The sequence below is a fragment of the Sinohyriopsis cumingii genome, chromosome 16, assembly GCF_028554795.1.
Source record: "Sinohyriopsis cumingii isolate HCF-2022 chromosome 16, ASM2855479v2, whole genome shotgun sequence".
In the NCBI taxonomy this organism is placed as follows: domain Eukaryota; kingdom Metazoa; phylum Mollusca; class Bivalvia; order Unionida; family Unionidae; genus Sinohyriopsis; species Sinohyriopsis cumingii.
Genome location: NC_142976.1, coordinates 19,018,799 through 19,042,315, shown reverse-complemented (window position 1 = coordinate 19,042,315; position 23,517 = coordinate 19,018,799). Strand labels below are relative to the sequence as shown.

The 23,517-nt window shown below is 37.0% G+C and overlaps 1 pseudogene across 3 annotated transcripts in view; it reads right to left on the bottom strand.

Annotated features, from left to right (window-relative positions):
* Nucleotides 1-1,455: 1,455 nt before the first annotated feature.
* LOC149780020 (ELAV-like protein 1 pseudogene) overlaps nucleotides 1,456-23,517 on the bottom strand; it is a 34,967-nt pseudogene continuing 12,905 nt past the window's right edge. For 2 of the 3 annotated variants that reach the window (XR_016414980.1, XR_016414978.1), the window contains exons 2-3: nucleotides 23,320-23,397; nucleotides 1,456-5,787 (exon numbers count right to left, since the gene is read on the bottom strand). The product of XR_016414980.1 is annotated as an ELAV-like protein 1 pseudogene, transcript variant X2 (transcript). The remainder of the gene's footprint in view (nucleotides 5,788-23,319; nucleotides 23,398-23,517) is intronic. The other variant, XR_016414981.1, reaches the window with a different exon arrangement.

Sequence of the window (23,517 nt, the reverse complement as noted above, 5' to 3'; positions counted from 1 at the left end):
AATATGGTGAGGTTGTTGTTGTTGTGGGGTTTAACGCCATTTTCAGCACACGGTGGCCAGTATTAACAGCAGAGGAAGAACCTGGGAAAACCCTGGAAATAACCACCAACCCATGAGAAGCTACTGGCAAGCTTTCTCACATACCCACATTGGCTGAATCTGAGACTTGAACCGGGTCGGACAGAGGTGAGATGGCAGTGATCCGTAATGGAGACCATTTTAGACCACTCTGCCACTCTCCAAGAATATCAAACAGCTTGTAAGATATGAAGCAGATACAAAGACATCATGAAATGTATGTATATACCTATAACCAGGACCCCAATTGTGTACTGAAAGAAATATATTTGTGAAATTATACAAATTTACAAAATTTCATTATCATAACTCATTATTGAGCAGAAAGGAAATGCTTCTGAAAACCATCTTCACTAACCAAGGTTCCAGTGTGATAAGTCTATCTACACCTTGGTATATCAAGCAGAGATTTCTGTGCTTTGGATCGATGAATTTCATTGGACGTGATGGCAAGCCACTGCATCCAATCAAAATAATGATTCAAATCTTAACATGATCGAGACAAGGGGAGAATACAACTTGAGTGGACTGATAAATAAGCAATTTTCCAGTGCTGGTCCATGTTTACACAAATACCTTTCACTCAAATACACCTGTAACAGCTTCCCACTGGTACAAAGTCATGCTCTTGATGTTAAACTTCCAAAGTATCCCTTTTAGGTCAGTTGCCCCCACCACGTTTGGTTGATATACAATGGACTGTGCTATTAAAATGGCATTAATACTAAGACAGGAAATGCATGAAATCCAATAAATGTCACTAAGACATAGCAACAATATATATGTTCTATCTGCCAAGATATAGATAGGATTATCATATCGGAACCTTGGCTTCTGAAGGTGATTGAAACCTAACACATTAACGTGTTCCCTTAAGCATTCACTCCCAATGTACTACACATCAAATACAGCATGTTGTATCCTTTAACTTGGAAATGACTCTAAAATGGAAAAGAAACCATGAAAGGAAATTTAAAATGCTGACCCATGACCCTGACCTAAGTTTTATACAACAAACCCGCTAATGATAATGTTAAACTAGAAATACTGAATTATGATTATGGCCTTCATTCCTTAAACAAAAATGGTTTTAAAGTTCTAAAGCATAACTGAAAGTTTAAGGAAAACTTGAAATATTGACCAGTATTCTTGGCACTGAATATAGGAACCCAAAGGAGGTATGTGACACACCTAATGGTGAAACTAAAATTAAACCCTTAATCTCGAACAGCTTTCAAGTTGTGAAGTAAAAACTAAAGTGTGCTGGATGGACAGGTGGATGGAAATGCAAGGTACTATGTCTCCTGCTTTTTGATTTATTAATACAAAATGAGGTGGGATGTAGGGAAAGCCTGAAAAATTTAAGATCTAAAAACCTGAATTTCAACATTTTTATTATGGATGTTGTTCAAATGATGAAAGGGATCAAAAATTGCATTTGATTCAAAACATTAACTACAACTTACATTCTGGATACAAAACTAATAAAAACAAGACATTTTATGCAGTCAGCTATGAAGACAAATGAATGTAAACACGTAACATGGCTTGATATTCACACAAGCAAACTATCATATGATATTTAAATTTGCTTTTTCAAGATAAACATTATTACACAGAAATAAAAGCACACACTTTGTCCATGTTTACCACTCATAGATTCAAATGGCATTACAACATGCATACATTTTTGGAAATTTTAACACTTGTTGGATTAAATGTGCTAGCCTCAAGAAAATCATTCTAAAAAAAACATGAACAATAAAACTTTCACAGCAAACACAAATTTATTAGTGTAACAAAACTATTTTGGCTTGAAGTGGAATATGCATGATTCCCAAGTTAAATTAGACGTAATAAAGGCTGTAAACTTCATTATACTATAAAAATAGATCTCACAATAATAAAAGTCAAATGGGACATGTATGCACATTTACTCCTTTTAAATTAAATATAAATGGTTCTTTTAAAATTTAATACCAATTTTCTTTGACCAAAGTTTATTCAATCCTGATTATTGAATGCTCTCCACCTTAAGAAACTTCAAGACAAAAATTATGGATCTCTATGGTCGTGTACAAAGGTGGAGATGTACTAAACTTTGGTCAAGAAATGAGCATGTCAAGTGGAAGCGTCACAATACAGGTATGAAGTTGTTTATCAATATGCATAGCTTTTGTTGTGACGTCACAGCATGTGACATTCAATCTGGATTGTACTAGATCACACCTTTAGGTTCATTTCGTCCAAAAATGTCTACATACTTTAACATTGATTTTGCCATATGAACTTCTTGGGGCATCTAACTAATGACTTTCCAAAGGAATGTGGATGTATACAAATCCATATGAAGTGAATACTTGCCACTTAAACATATGCAGAATCATATTCTAAAAAAATGACACCAATTACTGAAAGTGTTGAATGCCTACATGACCTGTGTGACTTTTACTGTAAAACTAGCACTGAACTGCTTGCAGCTTTTGTCACAAAAACTACATACAAAACAGTTGCCAAACAGTTAGTTCGGAGAAAACTGATATTTAACAGAAATAATAACATAAAAACTTGCTACACAGTCAATACTGAGAAAAACAATATTTATCAGAAAAAAATAACATGACACAAATGGCACTCGTAATACATTTGAAGTCTGCATTCTAACAATGAAGGCAGAAACTACGACAATCAAGTAATACTCCTAATTCTAATGAACTTGAAAAAGAAATACTGTTATGGAAAAGTCTATACAGTAAACTACTCCCCAAAAATATTGATTTATGAGAAAATTCTGAGCATTCACTACTGTTATCAAGTAGTTTCAGCTGGAAATTAAGAATACACACTCCATGATTACATTTTGATCTATAATGTATAAAATTAGCCTCCCTCAGTTTTAAAGCCTAAGGTTTATTTGTACTCAACAAAAAGTACAGCGAACAACTCCAAATGTAAGCCAATGTAAATGTTTCATAAATGCAGATCAGGTGAGCAATTCAAGGAGTTATGCAGAAACCAAAGTAACCAACAGACTTACAGACATTATGGTCTAATACAAGATCCACCGTAGGCAGGTATATATAAAAATGTTTTCACACAAATTGTGAGCAATAAGTATCAAAGATGCATTCTCTGAACCATTTGTCCTAAATTCAACAGAGCTATTTGATGAATTGCTGGGATGGACCTACTGAACATATAAATGCATTAAATTATGGTAAACTATGACCCAATTTGTTTTAAGTGGATAACATTTACATAAAGAACACCATACAATGGTGATCCCTCAGTAAGCCAAAAGATGAAGTTAAATCTATAGGTGCATCTACTGTACAAGGTAAGGTAAAGTCATACTAGGGTCTGCTATAAACAAACAAAAAATTCTGAACTGGGTATTTTCAAGGTTAAAACTACTGTGTATAACGAGGCTTTTATCATCATTGTACTATCAAAGTATCGAGAATACTAAGAGCTTGAAGGGTGGGTGGATTGTGGGGTTTCCCATCTTTTTTTAAGAGATTAATAGTCACATCATGTCATTCATGTGCCTTTCCCCAAGGACAGGTGAGGCAGGTGACACAGAAGGTATCACACATGCAGCCCTTAGATTAGATTCTACCAACTGAAGTACCATGGCTACTTTGGAGGGTTGAAACGATGCTACTTTACAAAAGATCAGATGGGAGAACATAACTGCAGAGGTATTGTTGTTCATGGTCATTTTTACTTTCATAAACATTAATACTCTAATTTGTATAATATATTTCAACATTGTTTTTTCTTTACATGTCACTTGAAAATTTATAATAATTTTTAAAACATCTGAGAAAATATTTCTTTAAAAAAAGAATACGTTCTACTGCTGTTTCAAATTGACACCAGTAGAACGATATCGAGAGACCAGCACTTGATGGTCTAATCATTGGCCTAATTATGAGTTGCATCTCTAGACATATAACATTGGTTTGAAGGGCCAATGGATCAGATTTTGTAACTAATTTTAGTTCATTTTTAATTTTTTAAAAAATATATTACTATGATTAATAACCACGCAATAGGTTTTAAAACTAAGCGTGTATGATTGTAGTTATGCATGAAATTAGTCTGCTTTAGTCAGTCAATCTCTCTATTTAAAAGGAAATAACACTTATGAGGCTCCTTTCTTGTCCAGCCAGCCTATTATTTTGACAGAAAGTAAAACCCTGACATTAATTTAGGGTTTTCATGGATATATCAATGGATAGATATATGCACAGATGCCTCTGCCAAGGTGGGCTCTAGAACTGCACCATCTCAAAAGGAGTTGCCAATTACAAATGACCGGATTCTCAAATGTCAACAATACCATATACAAGCTGCATGTATATTCCACTCATACCATGTACTAATCTCTGCTACTCCAATTAATATCTGGACAAGTGATTAGCTTAAACCACATTTCTACATACAATCTGCATCCATTCCATAGTCTATTCATAGGAATTTTCTTAAATTCTCAATATCATGGACAGGAACATTTGGTCACAATCCATCTTGAATTTGATCTTGGGACTCATTATGAGAGCTATACAACTGAAACTAAGCAGTCCACAACAAAAATTACAACCACATTTGCATTCTACGTTTTAAATGACAGACTGAGAGGCCTGTTTTTGAAGTAGTACCCATTCAGTTCCTGAATTGCATGAGCTGCTTCTTGCCATGTTGCCATTGTAACAAAACCATAGCCTTTACACTGATTTTTCTGGGCATCCCATAAAGCATTGCACTTAAGGACTGTTCCATATGGCTTGAAGAGAGTCCACAACTCCCTTTCTGTGGTATCATTACCAATATTGTAGCAAAAAATGACATTGGTGCTACCACTATTTTCTTGCTTTAAACCCTGTGCATTTACGCCAAGGTTATTTGGGACAAAACTGTTCTGGTTATAGTTCAAAAGGCCAGGGTTGTTGGTGGGGCCTCCCATGGGATTAAAACGAAACCGATTCCCAGCTGGAGTCCTCATGGGTCCACCTGGACTAGGAAAACGGGGTCCACCAAAGGAAGCATATCCCTGGGAAAATGGCTGCTGTTGTTGTGGTGGTGGCTGTTGCTGCTGGTGTTGCTGCTGTATTTGCCCAGGTTGTCGAAATTTCTTGCTATCATCGGCATATTTCAACAGCAAAGGTAAAGTGCCGCTTGGTGGGACTTTATTATTAAGTTCTGCAATGGCACTGTCAGCTTCTTCCTTTGTATCATATAGGACAAATCCTACTGTCTTTGACTCTTTGGTCTGTAGATCAATCATCACACGTGAATTGACAATTTTGCCGTATTTACCAAACATTTCATTCAACTCCGTCTCTGTGTAATGTTTAGGGAGATTCCTAACATAAATGTTGCACCCCTTGATGTTTTCACTACCAGGTTTTGCTATGGCCACTTTTAGACGTTTATTTTGTAGGGGCAGACCATCAAGGGTTTGAATAGCTCGTAGTGCATCAGTATCAGACTCATACTCTACAAACCCAAAGCCAAAGCTATTTCCAGTCACCTTGTCACGCACTACCTTGGAATTCTTAATTGGCCCAATACTCAAGAAAATGGATCGGAATTCCTCATCTGTCAGTGTCTGTGGCAGATAATTCACAATGAGATTGGTCTTGTTTTCCTCTTTTGACATCATCTTCATTAATTGCAAGTATGGCCACTGCTCAACCACAGCACCTGTGAAAATAGTATATTATAGTAAGAAATTAACACCTGTGATAAAAAATGTTGCATGTTTTAATTAGAGTATCACTAACTATAGGATGTATGCTGTTTAGAGCATGTGCAACTAAAAATTCACTCCAAGGTGAAAATAATAAATTGGTTCCAATGTGCACAACAGCAAAAGTATCAAATTAAAGCCTATTTCAACACCTTCAAATAGGTACATACCCTTCCAGATTTTGGAAGAATTGCTACACCAAATTAAAAACTATAACCACAATCATGACAGAGCTGTTTTTTGAGTCTGTAAATAAAATTCAATTTCAGAAGTATAACTTGTAGGAGATAGCAGTAAACATGTCAATTCCTGTATTTAAAAAAAGCCCTTTCTGCAACTAATTTTCAGCAAGGCATTGTGGGTTAAACTGTTCCAGTGTTGAACTTTTACTAGTTTGACAGCTACATTAATAAACATTTATGCAAACAAGAAGCTAATACCAGTCAGTTCCCTTGCAGAATATTATCCACAATGGCTTGCAAAGATGGTGCTGATTTGTACTGGAATTTCCACTGCATAAACTATCTGTTCTAAAAGTCACAGTTTCAAACGAAAAAAGCTTTCATTTACCTGCTCAAAATAAACAAGCTTTCATTTTCTCATGGTTGATAGTTTTCATTTAAAGCTATGGTAAGAATATTCCCCCCCACAAAAAAAGTAAGAATATAACCAACTGATAATGCTAAATTGTACATTTATAATAGTCTACCCTAAAACATAATTGTTTGGAGTCTCACGACCCTGTTTCCACATTTGTATATGTTTTGCCACCCTAAACAAAATTGTAGTGACTCTCCAGAACATCCTCATGACCCAGGGCTTGTGAACCACTGATATATAATGTTTGCTGGAAATCACATGCTGAATAAATAGCATTAGTCCAGATTTGCCAGTGAATTTTCAAATGTCAGATATGGGTACATGTTGTGCACATTAAACAAGAGTAAACACTGCAGACCCAAAATTTCTAATCTCTAAACCCAACATGAATCTTTGTTTCAACTCAAATTCTTACAACTGCTGTTCTGTAGCTTTATTTTCAACAATGCAAAAATATTAGAACTATAGGGATCTCTTAAATTCGGATATTTTTGCTTGCTGAATTTCAGTTACATTCATGTATCTGTGATATCAAGTTGTGGTGGGCTGATTTAAATTATGTATCATGATAAATAAATCTTGCTGTTTTCATAGATAACAATCTTACTTTGTCTATTCACATTAAACATGTTTTAAAATAGGTTAATTCTTAACTTTGGCTTCTAACGAAAATCCAAACATAATTTCTCTTTAGTACAAGGTCATCTTTTATATGTTATATTCAACTAATGTAAGGTAATTTGGGTAATATTCCAGGCTTGATACTTTGATTTTTAGAATCAATTATTTCGTGTCAAGCCAGATTTATTACATCATATTGTATATATTATACATAACACTAAAAAGGACTCATGGTTGATTAGTTCTAATTGACTTACCTTCTCTAAATAAAGTCTTTATTATTATTATTATTTTTATTATTATTATTTTTATTATTAAGTCCAGAATTTCTTTGCAAAGCAATATGCATCAAGTTAATGCATATCCAAAATAACAAGAAACCCTGGGCCTCCACGATTATCCCATGCTCAGAGCACCGCAGTAAAATGTGACCTTCAACCAAAAGTCAAAAGGTTAAGTGTGTTGCAGCGTAGTCACTGCTTTATAATAATTAATTCCAAATATGAACAGATACAATCATGGGGTTGATGAAATATCAGGAAACAAGTGTGTCTTTGATCGCTTACCAAGCAAAGTTTACACAACAGTAAAATGCATGGGAAGGGAGGGGTGGAAGCTCAGCTGGTAATGGTCAGATTTCAGGAGTTTAATGCCACTTTTATCACATGATCGGCCCTACATGCAATAGCATACTAAGGGGAGAGGGGGCTTTAGAAATTGTGTTTTTATTTTAAAAAATTACTCTTGAATATCAACCTTTCTGCAAGTTACACTAAGCACAAGAATGTGTAAACGTATTTCTGTTGCCACTATGTGCTTCATGAACAAACTGCTACTATATCCATCTGCACCCCCAACACCCCAGTAAACCTTTCTTATCACTGAGAGTGAGAGGGATCCAGACATTGATCAATACTATCGCCTGGGCATAAGTCATTAAAAATAGATTTCTATCTTAAAAACTTATCAGACAACCACTTATAGATTTATGGGAACAGGTATGGGGGATTCTATTTTTATAAATGCCTGCAGATGTTCTTAATTTCAAATAACACTGATTTCTTTATCATCGACATTTGAATTTTTGTCAGTTGCGATTTCATTTGAATCATGCGTTTATTTCCAGCTTTGCCTCGTGTTCGATAGTGATTTGTCATTGCCTACTACAGTGTTACAGCGATTGTTGCTAAGGTTTGTTTTTCTTGAGTTAACTTTATTTGTGTGGTACGTTATTAATAAAAGAAAATGCTTGGATTTGGTGAAAACTATTCACATTTTTGTGCGGTTACTATTGTAGAACAATATAGATATTATTTTGGTTTTAAACCAGCAAAATTCAGGAGCACTGTTTTGATGAAAAAGTAAGTTTTATTATTTATATTATCAATTTTGATAAAATGTATGGCTTCTGTACATGCTTAACAGTAATACGTTTCAGGTGAAATTAATGGACCTAATGTGGAAATGACGGAGATGCATTAAATGGTGCTTAATTGTCTGTGTAAATAATGCAAGTTAGATGCCAGGTTAAAGCCACCAAAAAGACATTAAGTTGCAAGAAAATTGTTGGTGGCCAGGGATCCATCTCAGGCCCACTGGGAAAGTTCAAGTGCTCTCCCTAACCCCCAAGAACCATCCTTAAGCTTCTGCCCTTTGGGTCTCATATGCTGGCCCTTTGGGCCATAATCATCACCTTGGCCACCATTTATACCACTGGCTCCATGTACCATTTACCGTTAGTATGCCACTGCATACATGTACATGGTGGTCAATGAACTCATGAAGACCCGAGCAAGAACCACCAATCCACAAGAAGCTATTGACAAGCTTACCTTTCCACACTGGTTGAACCAAGACTCAAACTCATGTGGATAAGATGATCACGAGTGATTGTAAAGGTGAGCGTCTTGGACCAATTAATTACCCAGGGCCCCACATAGTGCATCAGACTTGTAATCGATGGGTAGTGGGTTCAATAAAACCCAACCAGGCTAGCCTGGGTCAGATGCCTCAGCATGGCCTTGGCAAAGGCACTTGCTCCAAATTCCCCAGCATGATATAGCCAACAGTGTGTTAACTCATTCACAACAGCAGATTCTTTTCATATTTGCCTGAAATAAGGGTAGGCAATGCATTTTGGGGATTATTTCTGAATGCATCCAAGAGATATTCATTTAGCCAGATGCTCATGTGTATAAAACACATTTTCAACTGGCTATTTCACTCAAAAAATTGGACTTCTTTTTTCCCTATTTAGGTAACACATGCACAATTGTGCACATGCCACTATAATTAAACTCAACAACAAATTTCCCTATTTTGTGGCATACTGTGCCCAAGATTATCATGTCCTGGCCACATTTTATTCTGAATCTCAAACTTTTCCTACTTTGTACAAATTTTCACCTGAGCAAGTGCATTTTGGACCAGTCTACTAAAGGATCTCGGGCTAAAAAATCCAATAACAAACTCCAGTTCCAAAACTGGTAATAGTTGGCCAGAAAAAAACAGGGTCTCAAAAATTCTCTAATTTGAAATGTGAGTAGAAATTCTATAATACTTGGTATCATTGCAAAACTAAGTCCAATTTTTTTTAATACCACCAACTTTGGTGTATCATGAATGATAATGATGGTACTGAGCTTGGAAGTAGGGTACAACCTCGTGTGTAAGTGCAGCACAAGGGGTTAACAAGTTAAAAGCATCATTAAAACCAACAACAAGTTTTCTGAAAATTAACTCCTCAAATTTTCTAGCAAGAGCAGCTACATGTCTCTCATTAGTCGGTCAGTATTGCTTCAATTACATAGCACCACAAGAAAACCTGGTCCTTCAGACCAGCTCAGTGATATCCTGAAATACTAAGCACTGTCCTTATTTTTTATAGTTTTGCTAGTAATTGGATGTAAATTTTTGGTTATCTGTATTTGGTGAAACACTGTACTTTACTGTCATCAATATTTTTTCACACTCATTTTCACTTCCTTCTTCAAAACCAGGCGGGGCCCCGAGTGGCTGAGTGGTCTAAAGCGCTCTCCATTACGGATCACTGCCATCTCACCTCTGTCTGCGTGGGTTCGAGTCTCGAATTCGGCTAATGTGGGTATATGAGAAAGCTTGCCAGTAGCTTCTCGTGGGTCAGTGGTTCTTTCCGGGGTTTTCCTGGGTTCTTCCTCCACCATTAATACTGGCCGCCATGTATAGCCTATCGTGTGCTGAAAAATAGCGTTAAACCCTACAACAACAACAACAACAACAATCAAAACCAGGCTCCATTTGAATTTTATGCTACCATTTAAACCATATTTATCAAGAATTCCAATCATAATCAAGAAAAGTATTTTAGAAACAGTATACAAAAGGATCGTTTACAACATTGACCAGGAAGGAGGTGGGCTTAAAAAATTTTTTTATTTAACTGCTGGACATTTTTTCAAAAACCAATCTAAACCAACTAGAAATCTTAAGAAAAGCCACGTCAATATGGCCATCATTTCAGGAGTAGTGATAACAAACGTTTCAGGATGGCCACCAATGTGGCTATAATGGAATTCAAGTGGTATGATTTAAGACTAGCTTTACATCATAAAAGGTTTGTAAAATCCATGTCATTAAGACCATCCATTCACAAGTATCAATAATCAAAATTTCAAAATACCCGCCACTGTAGACATACCATAAGTCAGGTTTAATTTCGGACAAACAATATAATACCAAAAATCCTCTCATGAAAACCCCATGTTACCATGATCATGATCTATTTTCATATAGCAAATAGCTTTTGTTTAAATTATCGAAGTGCATGGCATTCAATGTTTGGTCATGAACTTACCCTAGAACAAAAATTACGCAAAAAAAACCAAACATTTATCTTATTTCAGTCTGTGACCTTAAACTTCAATCTTCTAAACTCGCCCCCCCCCATACCATAAGTTTCTTTCTTATCCATTGTGCATAGCCTCTAGAAATGCTGGTGAAGGCATCATATTAACTGAAAATTTGATGCACAAATGGTTTTTCTTCGCTCACTCAAAGTGATCTTGACCTTTTAACCCCCAAATTACTAGGCTTCTTCCCTATGCCAAGTGCAAAGTATGGTCAAGGTATGCAATACAAAACTGTTACTGTGATATGTTACTGTGTGGAAACCATCTGTTTTCTTATTTCAGTTGATGACCTTGACCTTTGAACATTTGATACTGTGTGGAAACCATTTGTTTTCTTATTTTAGTTGATGACCTTGACCTTTGAACATTTGATTCCAAAGTCAATGAAAGCCATCAATCCTTAATAAAATTCAGCAGGAAAAATAAAAGTTCGGGCAGGCAATATGAAGCATCATCTTCTCTAAATGACAACATATTTTAGAAATTTATGCTTTCAAGGTCTCATCTAACTGGAAATATTACTAAATTTGGTTATAATCCAACCATTCCAAGTAAAGCTATCTATCAAATTGGTGATGTATGGACACCCAACAAGCATTTACAACAGGCTTCAGAACTTCATCAACCAGACTGCTAATCATATGATAATGATACATTGACTGGTCAATTTTATTGATAATATTAAAAAAGGAAAATTCAAACAATTTAAAAGCTTTGTTAGAACAAGATATGTTCATTTAAAAGACAAAGTATTAAAAATATCTTCATTTTCCAGTTTTGAATTACAAGGGAGCCTATCCTTAAAACAAGAGTCCCTCAAAGTAACTGACACTCTACTATCTGAATCGTGGCAACCATATTGGACGTAAAAGCCACACAATTTTCACATTGGATGCATTTTCAGTTAGGACCAACAAGATTTTAGAAGTCAGTTGGTGAAAACTCGAGTGTTCGTATAACCATCGATTCTGAAGCAGCATCAATAGCAAGATTTCAAATCCGATTTCGTGGTGACCAAGTTGGATGTCATATCAGCATCATTTTCATTCAAGACCAGCCAGACATCACAAAAATTCTTTCTAATGAAAACCTAATGCCAATCCAACTTTCCACTGAGGTAAAGTAGTTACAAGAAGATTTTGAAGACTGCTATCATGGCAGCCATACTAATGCAAGACTGGAACAATTTTCATTTAACACTAATTAGACATCATAAAAAATGCATAATTAAAAATCACATTTTGATATGACTCTCTGTTCAGGAGTGGCAATAACAAAGATTTTTAAGATGGCCACTGTAGCAGCCATATCAGTTTTCCCTGTGGTACTACTCTCATTCAGGACCAACTACATATTGTAAGAAGTATTTTGGTGAAAATCTCAAGATTTTCAAAATGGCTGCTTCAATCACCATATTAGATGTCAGATCAGAACCATTTTTATTCTGAGACCAATTATTAATCATAAGCAGTGTCTCAGTGCAAACCCTATGTTGATATGATCATCCATTCAGGTGGAGCAATGACAAGGTTTTCAAGATTGCCATTGCGGAAGCCATGTTGATGTCCAAATGGTACTATTTTAATTTTGGACCAAGCAGATCCATAAAAAGTCTTCAGGTAAAAACCTATGTTGATACAACATTCTATTCACGATAAATAGCAGTAATACATTTTCAAGATGACAGCCAAATTCCATGTCCATAAAAAAAAAACAAGACCTTGGGATGAAGGTCTGTGACAAGTTTCATGGCAATCCTTCATGAAGTTTAAAAATATTGATAACTTGTGTTAATGGGTGTATGACTGTTATAAGTGCTTGTATCATATTCTAGCAGATTCTAATTGTTAGTAGTGACACCAGAACATTATTACCAGCATTCTGGATATTTGATACCAGAGACTGTCAACAGGTTCAGTGCTGTTGTTTATCTTCCCATGGCTATCTGAGCCTGGATAAGGCACAAATGTTAATTTAATTAGAATCCCTTGTCTCTAACCCTTACTAAAACAAGAGCAGAGTGATAGAGCAGGCAGTTTTTAGCTGGGCTTGGTACTGTAATGAACTCTGGTTTTTCTAGTTTATTTTTAAGATTTTAGCTTTATTTTACATAGAGTTGTAGGACCCTTACTTGGTGTTTGTGTACCCTTTGAACCCGAACATAACATTTTGGTGGCAGCGGTACAGATTCCAAAAAGCCTGTGTGAATCATTTGGAATTTTTCAATACGTTGGAATTGTGTTTGACAATTCTGAAAGCTGTGAATTCAGTGAATCTGTGATATTAGCAGTGACTGGTTGTACTGTGTGTATAACGTACAGTTGTTAATTGCTAAGTGCAAAGTGTGTATCACTGTAACGAGTGTACACGTGTAAGCCCAGAAACTTGTGGATAATTAAAGCTAGTCCAGTGGCTGTGAATACAGTGATAGAACTTACAGTACATACATATAGTTGGTCATTATGTCGGTTGCTGGTGATGTCGAAGTTGAGGAAGCCACAGTTGCTTCAGGACGACCACGAAGAAAAGTGACAGCACAGAATTTGATGGAATTTACAGATAATGAAGTTATGGAGTATGAAGAGGAACTTAACCTTGAGCACATGCAACCACCCAAGGAAACAAAGCGAAAAACTATCGCAAAGAAAAATGAAAGAGAATTTGATTTAAGACAGAAGGAGTTTGAATGGGAAATGGAAAGAGAGAAATTAAGATTAGAAATGAAGCGTTTGGAAATTGAGTTAGAAAAAGTAAAACGTCAAGAAAACATGACTGAAAAAAAATCTTCAATGCCATTCAAAGTAAAGCAACATACATGTCCATGAACGAGGAGAGGATATTGTGACTTTCCTAGCAGAGTTTGAATCAATTGCAAAACATGCCAAGTGGTCTGACGAGTTGAAAGTATTACAGCTAAGAACTCTGTTGACAGGGGAGGCTAAATATGTTGCAACTCAAGCTTGTGGTGATTACCTGGAACTCAGGAAAGGACTGATTGATTGTTTTGGAAAGAGACCACATGAACATTTCACAGCACTGTTGAGCATGAAGGAAAGCACTGAGACGTATCGTGGTCTGATGGCCAAGATTGATCAGTACATAAAGCGTTTCTTGGAAGATCATGACCCAGTTATTTGTCTTCATGAGGAATTTTTCTTGAAAGCCTTGCCACAAGATCAAGCAGAGTGGATTAGGAGGAACAAGGGCTCTAGTCCAGTCGTACAGGCCGCAGAAGATTATATTCCCACCAATTTACAACAGCAAGGGCAGAGGATTAAGTTTCATCAAAATATAAATGTAAATAGTAACAAGATGAATAGTCAGAACTTACAGCAGCAAGCAAAACTAACATCGACAAAAGATCAGTCCAAGCAGAAGAATAGGCAGTGTTATCGATGCAAACAATGGGGACATATTGCAAGGTATTGTCCAACAGATGACATGAAACATCGTGGCAATCCGGCAACTTGTTTTGTTAAGCCAACAATTGGTGAAAGGCTATTTCAGAAACAGGATGTGTGAATGGGCATGAGATCATGTTTGTGAAGGGCACTGGATCAGATATGACCTTGATAAGAGAAGATCTTGTTGATGAGAGTTGCAAGCTGGAGGGGCACAAGGTTACGTTATACACAGCAGTGGGTCAGCCATTACCGCACAGTTGGCTGTGGTATATCGACACTACACATTATAAGGGACCAGCGCAAGTGGGTCTTGTTTCAAATTTAGCCGCTGAAGCCCTATTGGGGATGGATATACTTAGCAAGAAAGGGTCATCTGTTGTTACGAGGTCGATGTTAAAAGGACTCGACGATGAGAGGACTGTGGAAAATACTGACCAATGTGAGCATGAGGGTAAGAATGACTCTGTCAACAACAGCATCGAGACAGAAGATCCTGATCAGCGTGATGACATTGAAGTTGACAAACTTTCAGCAATGAATGCGGACATGTTGTTGAAACTACAGATTGCGGATATTTCACTGCAAAGTGTTAGAGAGAAGTCCTTTGCTACTCGTGAAGAGGCTGAGGAGGAGTCAATAGCATTCTTCTGGGAGAATGATATTTTGCGATGGAAATGGCAATCTGGTGATGGTTCACATGGAGGGGAGCAAATAGTTGTACCAGCAGGATTATGGAAAATGGTAATGGAGCTGGCACATGATCGACCCCTTGCAGGTCACCTGGGTTTGGAGAAAACAAAAGAGAGGATTCTCCAATCGTTCTTTTGGCCTGGAATCTTTTCCGATGTAAAAAGATATTGTGCATCGTGTCATGAATGCCAGATGACAGCAAAACGGACTGCAGGTGAGAAAGCACCAATGGTATGCCCACCGGTGATAACAGAACCGTTCTCAAAAATTGCAATGGATATTGTTGGACCGTTATCTAGAACGAAGTCTGGACACAAATACATTCTGACGGTGGTTGATGATGCAACGAGGTATCCCGAAGCTTTTCCTTTGAAGGATATGGAGGCAACTAGTGTAGCTAGAACACTGATTGAGCTGTTTAGCCGTGTTGGTTTTCCAAGGGTCATATTAACAGTCAAAGCGACCAACTTCACTAGCACCTTACTGAAACAGTTGTATGAACTAGTGGGTATCCATGGAGTTACAACAATGCCGTATCATCCACAAGCGAATGGAAAAGTAGAATGTTTTAATGGGACCTTGAAGTCAATGTTGCGAAAGTTCTGTACAGACAACAAGAATGAATGGGATGAGATGTTGCCATTTTTGTTGTTTGCATACCACAAAGTCCCACATGAGGAAACTGGATTTGCACCCTTTGAGATGTTGTATGGTTGGCCAGTTAGGGGGCCAATGCAGAATTTACAAGGCTTGTTTACAGGAGAGGAAGATGTAAGGAAGTCAACTGTGGAGCATGTTGTGAAAATGCGTGAGAAGTTGGCTGACATCAGAGCTCTTGTCAAAGATAATCTGTTGGATTGCCAGAAGAAAATCAAGGCACTGTATGATCGTCACACGAAAACACGAGAATTCAGTCCTGGAGATGAAGTCCTCATTCTCTTGCCATCAAGTTCGTCCAAGATGAAGGCACAATGGCAGAGACCTTATCATGTGGTCCGAAAGGTAAACGATGTTAACTACCAGGTATCTGTACCCGGTAGGCGCAGTACAATTACCTATCATATAAACTTGCTGCATGGATACAAGCATGCTGTGCTGCTGGCGACGAAGGCAGACAAGAACGATGGTGTGGATATTGATTTTCCTCCAAGAGCAGGTGAAGGTGATGCTGGCGTTAAGCTGGGGGTAAACTTATCAAAAGACCAACAAGAGGATATTAGAAATCTTTGCAATGAATTTCAGGATGTTCTAACAACTAGGCCTGGTTGAACAAACATCTTATCTCACAGTATAAAGACAACTTCGGACACACCAATTAATCAACGGCCATATAGAATACCTTTTGCGCAACGGAAAGAGGTAAAAACAATATTGGATGAAATGCTAGAGAAAGGCCTCATTCGGCCCTCAATCAGTCCATGAAGTTCGCCTTGTGTATTAGTCGACAAAAAGGATGGAACTCTTTGGCTATGTGTAGATTACCGCAAGCTTAATAATATCACCGTATTCGATGCGTATCCAGTCCCACGAATGGACGATCTATTTGAGAAGATTGGTTATGGAAGTTACTTGAGTCAGATAGATCTAACTAAGGGTTACTGGCAAGTTCCTCTAGCTGAAGAATCGAGGCAAAAGTCTGCATTTGCGACTCCGTTTGGGCTCTATGAATTTAACGTTATGCCCTTTGGTATGAAAACTGCACCCACCAGTTTCGCCCGACTCATCGACTTACTGGTGTCCGGACTACATAATGTCGCAGCATATTTTGACAATATCATTGTGTCAAGCAAAATTTGGTCAGAACATATAGATAATCTGCGTGCCTTGCTGCAACGTATACGGGAAGATGGCCTTACAATAAAACCATCAAAGTGCGAGTTTGGAGCAGCTGAGATCGAATGCCTCGGGCATATCATTGGAGGAGGAAAAATTAAGACAGACAACAATAAAATTAAAGCAATGCGTGAGTTTCCATTACCCACCACGAAAAAGGGGATACACTCATTTCTTGGAATGGTTGGATACTACAGAAAATTCCTTAAGAACTTTGCTGAAGTAGCAGTACCATTAACCTCCATGACACAGAAAGGAAGACCAAATATAGTTGTATGGACTGAAGAAGCCGTCCGATCATTTAAAATGTTGAAGGATGCTCTTACTAAGACCCCAGTCCTTATTGCCCCAGATTTCAGCAGGGAATTCATCGTGCAGACAGATGCTAGTGACACAGCAATTGGTGCTGTGCTAAGCCAGACAGTGGATGGTGAAGAACATGTGGTGGCCTATCTAAGCCGGAAGTTTCTTCCGCGAGAGCAGAAATATGCAGCTATCGAGAAGGAATGTCTTGCGATCGTGTGGGCGATTGATTCTTTAAAGTATTACCTGTCAGGGACAACATTTGAAATCGTAACTGACCACAACCCATTGACATGGTTAAATCATATGCAAAGCAAAAATCAGCATCTACTTAGATGGTGTTTGGCACTCCAGTCTTACAACTTCAATATAAAGCACAGGAGCGGAAAACAACATGGGAATGCAGACGGACTATCGCGCATGTAACTGAAGTATGTAGGAATAAAATGACGAGAGATACTGGTGATTAGTACACTCCAAGGGCGCTGAAAAACCTGGAATAGCTCAGGATTCCTGGACTTTTGGAACTTCAATGTGTTCTGTTTAAAGTCATAAGAAATTTATGCGAATATAGACCAATTTGTTGGATTTTAGTAGTGACTGTAAGCTTTATGCATTTTGATAATAATGTAAGCTTTATAAAAGTTTTATCATTTTTACTGATGTACCAAGCCAGCAAGTATTTTAAAAATATTATATCGAAAACAAAGTTTCCTCTTAAGAAGGGAGGTGTTATTAGTGCCTGCATCATATTCTAGCAGATTCTAATTGTTAGTAGTGACTCCAGAACATTATTCCCAGCATTCTGGATATTTGATACCAGAGACTGTCAACAGGTTCAGTGCTGTTGTTTATCTTCCCATGGCTATCTGAGCCTGGATAAGGCACAAATGTTAATTTAATTAGGATCCCTTGTCTCTAACCCTTACTAAAACAAGAGCAGAGTGACAGTTTTTAGCTGGGCTTGGTACTGTAATGAACACTGGTTTTTCTAGTTTATTTTTAAGATTTTAGCTTTATTTTACATAAAGTTGTAGGACCCTTACTTGGTGTTTGTGTGTCCTTTGAACCCGAATGTAACAATGATATACAATGGACAACAGGCCATCCCCTATGTGTTTCTCATCCATGAACACTAAAACCAGTTTAGACAAAGTAGCAATAACAAACTTGTGCTAATGGATATACAAGAGCCAACAGTTCGTCTTAGAGCTATTCCAGATTAAGACCAATAAGGTTGTTGTTGTTGTGGGCATAATGCTGTTTTACATGCTATATATAGTGTCCAGTAAAACTGGTGGAGGAAGAACCTGGGAAAACCTTGATAAGAACCACTGACCAATGGAAAGTTACTGTCAAGTTATCTCACACACCAACATTCACCGAGCCCAAGACAAGAACTCAGGTGGACAGTCAGATGTCAGTAATGTGAGATGTCAGTATCGATAAAGATAAGCACTCAGCCACCCTGGGCCAAACCAAAAAGGTTGTGTTCTACAGTTTTATACTTCGTACAGCTTTTAATTTTTAAAGTACAAGAATTTCCCAGTTTTCCTCACTGGCTATCCTGACTATAGTTTGTTAATTCATTCAATGAACTATAGCCTACTCTGGTAAAATAATTTCCCTATTTTAATAACTGTTCAAGTTAGAATACCTTGGACAAGTTCATTCTGGTTAGTTGAGCACTGGGGTCACCCATTTTGATCAGCTCTGTGCTAAGATCATTCACAATACAACATGTAAAGAAAGTTCCATCACAGTACATGAAAACAGGTATGCCAATATTCTTTCTATTGTGCAAGTTGCAAATGCAATCTAATTGTAGCTTAGAAGAAGCAGCAATGGCAAACTTGTACTAACAAACATATTGCAGAAAACAAGCAATTTCGATGTTCTTCTTGTCTATGACTAATAAAGTCAAAAACGATCACAGCCTGAACCAGATTTTGGAAATAATAATACAAGTTATTATGATCAATCAAGACAATATCTATTATACTGTATATTTTCTGCAGTAATTCAAAAGATTTACCAACTTCTGTTAAATAACAAGTAAAAAAAATAACAAGGTTAGGGCAAGTATACTGAGCACACAATGTCACAGAATAAACTGTATTAGCTCCAACGCATGAAAAGCATCTATACAAGAATTTTAATCAAAACCATGACACAAATTTATGATTTTGGCTCTGACCAGAAAGTGAAAGGGGAAAATGGGTATGTCGCACAGTAAACTGTCTTGCATTTATAATGATTTATCACAAGTATAAAGAAAATGGTTGTAAGAGTTTAGCAAACAGGTATAAGGAAATAAATAATCTTGAACCAAAATCATAATGGATATTTTCTCAGACTATGACCTTCAACCCATGGTACCACTGGCAAGCAAGCTTGTCATGTTGTTGTTGTTATGGGGTTTAACGCCATTTCTCAGCACATGATAGGCTATACATGGCGGCCAGTATTAATGGTGGAGGAAGAACCCGGGAAAACCCCAGAAAGAACCACCGACCCACGAGAAGCTACTGGCAAGCTTTCTCACATACCCACATTGGCTGAATCCGAGACTCGAACCGGTGCAGACAGAGGTGAGATGGCAGTGATCCATAATGGAGAGCGTTTTAGACCACTCAGGGCCCCGCAAGCTTGTCATAAAATTAATGGTTTTAGCTTCATAAGGATTACTGTTAAGTATAATGAGAATCTATCACGAGATTTAAGACACATATGCAAATGAAAAACTAACCAAAACCCCTTCTGCTGCTGTCAATGATATTGGAAAAGAGACTACCAGTACTATGTCTTGCTTCACACTAACATTGAGTTGACAACAGCAGCTTGCAGCATACTGTATTTCTTCATCTACTCATCAGCCAAATGTAAATCTCTTTCCTCATTAACGGCCCTGGATAGACAAGTGGTCTAAAGTGCTCATCTTTACCAATCACTGCCATCTAACGTCTGTCTGTGGATTTGAAGCTCAGGCATGGCCATTGTGGGTATGTGAGAAAGCTGCCAAAACATGTAGCTTCCTGGTCGGTGTTTTCAATGAGAAAAATGGCATTAAATCCAAAAACAAAGTCTTTCTTCACTAATCTGCTGGAATGATAAAAATCCTGCATGTCTGATGAAATGTTTTAATACATCTCATACTTTCTGACACCAAAGTAGCTTTACTCGCTGCCTTGCCTGTTAAGACTAAACTACAATCTAGCATAACATTACTGTTAAAGTGGCTCTCTCGAGTCAAAGACTGGATTATTCGTACCATACAAAGTATTCTGCTGTGCTTTTCAAAGCACCCAAAATAAGATAACCATATTTACCATTTTTATTCTGACAGAGACAAAAAAAAAAGAGTTCTTCGAATGCAGACATCTTACAGCTATATAAGGAAGCAGTGAATGTTTTTACTTAACTCTGCTCAATACCACTGGGTGCTGATCTGTTGCAAGAACTAATGGGACTATTTATGAAGCAAATATATTTTCTTACACATCATGATGAACATAATGAACATGTTTATAAGATACCTGCAAGTGTAGGACTAAATGCTTGGTCATGGCAATTTACCTTGAACCTAATATCACTGAGAGAAAATCAGTGAACTTGCCTCTGACAATGCCATGATATATTCCTCCACGAAGTTTGGTTAAATCTATAACATTAAATGTGCACATACCGTGAATGTCAACTTGGCACCATTTTTATTTAGGAAACTTAATTTTGATACGAGCAAGATTCAAGATGTATGCTGCAGTGGAAAAATTAGATGTCAGATTTGGGACATTTCTATTGAATACCAACCAGACATTATAAAAAGTATCTTTTCCTATTATGTCTAGTGGGCATTAAATAGAAGTCTTTTGAAGAGGCCTGTGTAGCTGAGTGGCCTAAAGTGCACCAGTTGCTACCATCTTACCTCTGCCGGTGTCAGATCGAGTATTGGGCTTGGCAAATGTGGATATATGAGAAAGCCTGCCAGTGGCTTCCCATGGGTCGGTGGTTCCTACTGGCATTTTCCCCAGGTTTTTTCTCCACCAGTCATGCTGGCCAAATGGTGTTAAACCCAAAACAACAACAAAGTTTCATGAAAGTGCAATATTGATATGACCAGCTATCTTGATGAAGCAGTGATAACAAGATTCTCAGGATGGCCATTTTGGCAGACAAATTATTAGTTGAACTGGCACCGTAATGGTTTACGACCAACTGAACTTCACAAGGAGTCAAATCCAAACCCTGTGCTGAAACGACAATTCATTTAGGAGAAACAGCATTAAGATATTCAAGCTGGCAACCGTGCAGCCATATTAGATGTCAGATCAGCACCATTTTCACTTAGGCCCAGCTAGACATCATAAGAAGCCTTCTGGTAAAAACCCCTTATCAATATGTTTTGACCAGGAAAAGCCATTACAAGGCTGTCAAGATGGCTAGTGTGTAGACCATATTGGACATCAGATTGGCATGTTTCAATTAGACCCAACTATATGTCATAAAAAGTCTCCTGGTGAGAACCAGATGGCAATATTCTTTTCATTCAGGAGGATTTACAAAAGCACAAGATTTTCATGATGGCCTCTATGGCAGCCATATGAGACACAAGGTCAGCAGCATTTCACTAGACATCAAAAGTAGCTGCAACAAGATTTTCAAAATGGCCATGGTGGTGGACACGAGATCAGTCCATTTTCATTTAGGACCAACCAACATCATAAGAAGTCTTTTAGAGAAAAGCCAATGTTGATCTAAACATCCATTCATTAGGCAGAATGACAAGATGTTCAAGAGTGCCACTGTCGCAGCCACATCTGATATCAGATGAACACCATTTTCATTCATTCAGGACCAACTAGACATCACAAAGAAGTGTCCTGGTAAAAACATTTTGCTCAGGAAAGGTAGATATAACAAGATTTCACAAGAAGGTCATAGTGGTAGCCATATTGGCAGTCAGATCAGTACCAATCTTCATTTAGGACCAACTAGATATTATAAGAAGTCTTTCAGTGAAAACCTTGTTGATATGAATATCCATTCAGGAGGAGCAACAATAACATTATGTTCAAGAGGGCCATATTGGTTGTCTGAGTGATGCTATTTTCATACCATGGAATTAATGTGTGGTAACAAACTGGTGCTTACGGACAGACTGGCATCAGAAATAACTTGTGACGAACGACAGAATGACTACAGATCATTGCAAAAAGCTCTTCTGGTCTATGACCAATTTATTTTTAAAAATCCATTCTGTAACTCTAACAGCATGCCTCGATATGATAGAACTGTTAACAGTTATCATCTGCTTAAACTTCTGGACGGCCATTACAAATTCACTACTTAGAACTCTACATACTGCCTCACTTAAAATTCACGATAAAGGACTCAACCTTAATTTTATTTACACATTAATAAAACCTTAGAATATCTGATTTGATGTTAGACTGACAATAATGTTAGTGTCAAAGTTTTGGTGTCTGTTTCCATGTCCATACTTTTCCAGATCCCTACTATTAACCGAGGTGGAATGTGCACACTTGTCATTTATACACTTAAGCCGGAAGTAAGACTAATCACAAATAAAGATATCAACTTAATGCTGGAATTGGTAGCCTCACAATCAAAACAATATTATGCTGTGAATTAAACTGAATCTGCCAAATGTTTTTAACAAAAAAATCATGTATGTACTTGTAAGTGGAATGTGCTGTCATTTTCTAGTTGACGTGTTATGAAGATTCTGAAAAATGCCAGAGGGTGATCAACTTAAAATTTTCACTTGCACATTTTTTAATTTTTTGGTGCAAATATCAACCTCTTTTGCAGTTTTGGTATACATTTTTGTTTAATACACTGTATATTTATCTCTGGTTCAGAATTTTTCATTACTGGTGATATATTTCAAATAAAATGAATATCACTTTACCAAAAAATTGTCAGATCTAACTATCTACTAAATCTGGGAACTCTGACAAGTAGGGGTTTTTTTTATTGTGAGGAATAAAAATGTAAAAATAAAAATAATAAAATATATAAACCAAAATAATTATATACTAGCTATGGTTATAAATAAAATAAATAAATAAATACATAAATAAAGAAGAAAAAAGAACATAAATATACAATATCAGTAAAACATTACCTTTCCCTTCAGGTGCTGACTTATTAAATTTTCTGTTCTTAAAAAAGGGGTCTCTTATACAGCTTGGAAAGACAGAGTCTATGGAAGAATAAATATTGTAATATATATGTATAAGTAAAAACAACAATAAATAATAAAACTGATAAATATATGTATGTGATAATAAAAATAAATACATAGTGAAATTATTTATATATG